Genomic DNA, 5,268 nt, shown 5'->3' with positions numbered 1-5,268 from the left:
CACTTGAGATCCTTGACTACGAACAAGATCGAATGGACGTTTGGTTGGCTCTCGCTCAGTAAAGTAATTTATATGTCGGTTGAGGTATGTTTTCTGCTGTTAATGGGTCTTTGGAGTATCCAGCCTTATGCCCCGCACTGAGTTCTACGTCAGTTAGGCCGATACCAGACCATCCCACACATTGAGGATTTGAGTCGGCAGGTTATTGAGTTGGAACCAAAAGCCGCTTTTCTAGAAGAAAAAGTGCATCGGATTTGACATCAGTGCAGATTCTTAGAGCCTAGAACTCAAATATGAGATTTATCCAGAGGCGAGGTGGAGCCTAGTTACACTGCATGGTATGGTAAAATATCCCGAGTTCATCAGGAGACCGAAAGGCCCGCAAAGAGACCTTATGTCCAACAATTTACCGACGGAGCACCGGTGCAATGGGACTGGTTAACCAAAGAAAACGAGTACAGGGCTACCATAAGCAAGTTGGAAAGGCAAGTCATGGATCTTGAGTTTGAAAATGGTTTGCAAGCCGCTGCAGATAAGGGGAAAAATTAAAAACTAACTCAGGAAAATGAATCCCTCAAAGCTCAAATACGGAAGATGAAAATACCTGCTAGAAACCCGGAAAGAAGTCGAGCGGATGAAAGGCTTATAAGCAGTCTGAAAAAGAAAGCCCTTGAGTGTCAAGATGACCTAGAAAAGTCTGAGGCCAGTCTAGCGAAAGTCCGGGCTCAATTGGCGAAAAATGCAAAAGGTCGGACACAGTTTGTGCAACAAATGAAGAGAAAGTGTGAAGGGACAATCACCAGCCTGAAAAGAAAAGTAACTACTCTTGAGTATGAGGTAGCCAAGCAGGCTAAAGATTTCAAAGCTGATAGGGAACACTGTTATGATTTGATGGCTCAGATGGAGGAAGGAATACAACAGTTGCAAAATCAACACCTTCACGACACTCAGGTGTTAGAAGCCCAGAATCAGCAGGTCGGGCATCTGCTTCAGGAAAAGGGTAGAATCCGAGAGCGGGTCAGAGCCATTGCCAACTACATTGTTGTGAAATGCCAAGCATGTGAGGATATGACTCGCACCACTTTCTTCGTGACAGTGATGACGTTTGTCCGACAGATAATGAGTGACTTAGAGAGGCTTCAAAGGGATCTTGCATATAGGCCCGTGGCGAGACCGAATGATGTCTCGCGGGCCCCAGGAGCATTTGAGGCATTAATGTATTCATGATTTTCATTGGGGTCTGTTAGTCTGTATTTTCTTTTATTGGAGTCTGTTAGTTTGTTTTCTAGTTTGGGTTTTCATCTTTCTACTAGGGTCTGTTAGTCTTTTTTGAGTCCGTTGGAGTCTGTTAATTTCCCTTTTCGAGTCTGTTAGTTTTATAATCTGGTAGGATGAGTCGCTGTAATCAAAACTGTTTTATTTTATGGAAAAATTTGGAAATCCCAAAATGTTTTGTTTATTTTTACATTTATCTCCAAGAACTACGCTCGGTCTGATTCATGTAGGGTCATGATACGTAGGCAATCTCCATAGGATTCGACCATAACCAAAAGAAAGAAAAGAGGAAAAAAAGAGAGGAAAAACAAGAGAGAAAAAGAAAAGAAAAGAGAGAGAAAAATAAGAAACCATGAGAAGGAAACAATGGCAAAACAAGAGAGAGAAATAAAAGAATAAAAACAAAGAGAAATCAAGCAAAGAAAGGCATGCAAAAAAAAGAGAGACTTTGCAAATGGAAATAAGGAAAAGCCGGGATGACGCAAGCAACCGATCAAATGCATGATAGAAACGGTTAACTGCTTAGGTGCATTCATTTCCCAAATGTGCGGTTGCCTATCTGTTAAACCCTGATCGCTAACCAGTTTGTTGTTGTCGTCAAGTAACAGGCAGGTGGTTAGTTTGTGTGGCATTCTAGCAACTCACCCATACAACACCCGTTCCAAAAACAAATTGATCATGGCCAACCAGGAACTTGATGCGAGTGTCATCGATCCGTCGAGAGAGGTGGAAGAGTTGGATGTTAATTTGATGAAAAAAGAGATGTATAAGCTGAAACAACATATGGCCGAAATGTACCAGGCATGGGCAAAAGGGCAACCACCGTCAGCTTACCCCGCCAACCCTGCCTTCATCCCGCCATTGGCTCAGCCTCAGGAACCTCCGACTACCGATTCGTCCCCGAGCTTTCCCATTTACCAGCATTATCAGAGTACCACTTCCCAAACACCACCAGCTCCACCACCCAAACTAGTTCCATACTCTCCTTCACCAGCCATTCCTATCTTCGTAGCACCCCCACCCGCTACACTCCACAAATCCTCTAGCAAGCCTTTGTTCCAAGCCCATGATAACCATTATTACCCCCCGGAGCCCACTTTCAAGGCTCTAGAACCCTATTCTTACGCTCCTCGTTTTGATCTGCCTATGGAAACCGAAAAACCATCTAAAAATCCCGAACAGGAGGAGATGTTCAGGAAAGTTAAAAGCCTGGAATAATCATTTAGAGATATGCAGAGGTTAGGAGGTCAAGTAAGTGTGGCCTACAATGACCTATGTCTGTTTCCAGATGTGTAATTGTCGGCAGGGTTTAAGATGCCCAAGTTTGATTTGTATGATGGGCACAGTGATCTAGTGGCGCATTTGAGAGGTTTTTGTAGCAAAATGAGGGGAGCTGGAAGGAAAGACGAGCTGCTAATGGCGTATTTCATTCAGAGTCTGAGTGGTTCAGCGTTGGAATGGTATACTCGATAGGATCACGGAAGATGGTACACATGGGATGATCTAGCCCAGGCATTTGCTTGTCACTTCTAGTACAATCTCGAGATTATTCCGGATCGTCTGTCTTTGACGAAACTTGAGAAAAAGCACAATGAGAGTTTTAGGGAGTATGGTTTTAGGTGGAGAGAACAGGCAGCAAGGGTTGACCCTCCAATGAAAGAAAGTGAAATGGTGGATTATTTTTTGCAGGCCTTAGAACCTACTTATTACGGTCATCTCGTTTCAGCAATATGTAAATCTTTCAATGAAGTGGTAAAGATGGGCGGTATGGTAGAAGAAGGGCTCAAAACAAACAAAATCACGAGTTATTCGGCTATTAAGGCAACCACCCAGGCCATTCAAAGCGGAACTGAGGGAGTAATTGGAAAGAAGAAGAAAGAGGATGTAGCAACGATTGATTCAGGAGCTTGGTTCGGACTTAGGGGTTCACCTCACCACTATCATCAGCCTCGTCCCCACCACCAAAACTACCCCCATACCCCATATAGCCCACCACAACACTACTACCCACCACCAGACCCCCATTTTTCGGTCCACCATGCCCAAGCATACAACCAACCTCTTGCCCACGCACAATGGTGTGTCCCAGTCCCACAAAATACATACCCAGCTTCACAAAATGCCTATCCACCCCCAAGAGCCTACCGAAACCCTCCTGGATCAGGTTTCCGGCCAAACCAAGCATTTAAGAATGATAGGTTGTAGAAGAAGAAAACCTTCACTCCATTGGGAGAATCCTATACTAGTTTATTCCACAGGTTGCGACAATTGGGTATGCTGAGTCCGATCGATCTAAAACTGCCAAATCTTCCCCCGAGGAATCTTGATCACTCTGTGAGTTGCGAATATTGCTCTGGTGTTCCGGGTCAAGACAGAGAGAAATGTTGGCAATTGAAAACAGCTATTCAAGAGCTCATTAATACTAATCAGATTGAGGTCCAAGCTCCCGAGGCGCCCAATATCAACCAGAATCTGTTGCTGGCCTATCATGAGACAAATATGATCGAGATAGTGCATAGGGGAGGGGAGCCTAAGAATCCTTCATAGACCGTCATGATGATTCGGTCCAGGGAAGTCAGGACGATTGAAAATCCAACAAGTGAGAAATCAGTGATCAGGTTGAGCGGGACAAACAGTGAACCATCTGCGGTAGTCAAGAAAGGGACTTCGAGTGGTGTTGCAGTGAAACAAGAAAAAGCAAAAGTGGTGGTGCCAGGGGTGGCGAACAAACCTGTCATAATTGTGGAGGGTGCTTGCACGGATCATGTAATTATAAAACCTGTCACCCAATTACCAATAGTCAACAGCAAGGCTATCCCATGGAATTACGAACGAGTGATAGTGACTTACAAAGGGAAAGAAGTTAAAGAAGAAGTTTGTGAGACCCATGGTCTGACACGATCGGGGAGATGCTTTGCCCCCGAAGAGTTGAGAAAAGCTAAGATCTCCAAAGATAACTCAGTGCTGGTGAAGAAAGTTGTGACCGAGGAAGAAGCAGAGGAATTTTTGAGAAAGATGAAAGTGCAAGACTATTCCATTGTGGAGCAGTTGAGGAAGACACCTGCTCAGATTTCACTATTGTCATTATTGATCCATTCAGATGAGCACCGTTGGGCTTTGATGAAAATCCTGAATGAGGCCCACTTTCCTGACAAAATATCAGTAAACCACTTGGAAAAAAATAGCTAACAAGATATTTGAGGTAAACAGAGTCACTTTTTCTGATGATGAGTTGCCCGTGGAGGGCACTGAGCACAATAGAGCCCTCTATCTTACGGTGAAGTGCGAAGATTCTGTGGTTACTCGAGTATTGATCGATAATGGTTCCAGTGCTAACATTTGCCCTCTATCCACTCTAAATAAGTTGAAAGTGGATGATGAAAGAATTCACAAGAACAGTATCTGCGTTCGGGGATTTGACGGTGGAGGGAAAGATTCAGTCGGTGATATAGTGCTCGATCTGACAATCAGACCAGTTGAATTTACCATGGAATTCCAGGTGCTAGATGTGGCTGTTTCTTACAATCTTCTGTTGGGTCGACCCTGGATTCATGCTGCCAAAGTAGTCCCGTCTACACTACATCAGATGGTAAAGTTTAAATGGGATAGACAGGAAATTATTGTGCACGGCAAGTATAATTTGTGTGCTCCCGGTGATGCCATTGTTCCGTTTATTGAGGTTGAAGACGATAAGAGTCCTTGGGTCTACCAGGTTTTTGACATGGTGTCGGTAGGGAAAATTCCAGAAGGGAAGTACATCCCAATTCCGAGGGTAGCTGCTGCATCAGTCATGGTAGCCGTTGAAATGTTGAAAATGGTTTTGTACCGAGCAATGGTTTGGGTGCATCTCTACAAGGTATCGTACAGCCGGTGTCTCTCCCCAAAAACTTGGATACATTTGGTTTGGGTTCAAACCCACAGTTACGGACATAAAAAAAAGCCAGAAAGTTGAAACAGAGGGCATGTGTCCTCCCAAAGCCCATCCCACGTCTC

Source organism: Nicotiana sylvestris, chromosome 1, assembly GCF_000393655.2.
Source record: "Nicotiana sylvestris chromosome 1, ASM39365v2, whole genome shotgun sequence".
Classification (NCBI taxonomy): Eukaryota; Viridiplantae; Streptophyta; class Magnoliopsida; order Solanales; family Solanaceae; genus Nicotiana; species Nicotiana sylvestris.
Note: the sequence above shows the minus strand (reverse complement) of the source record.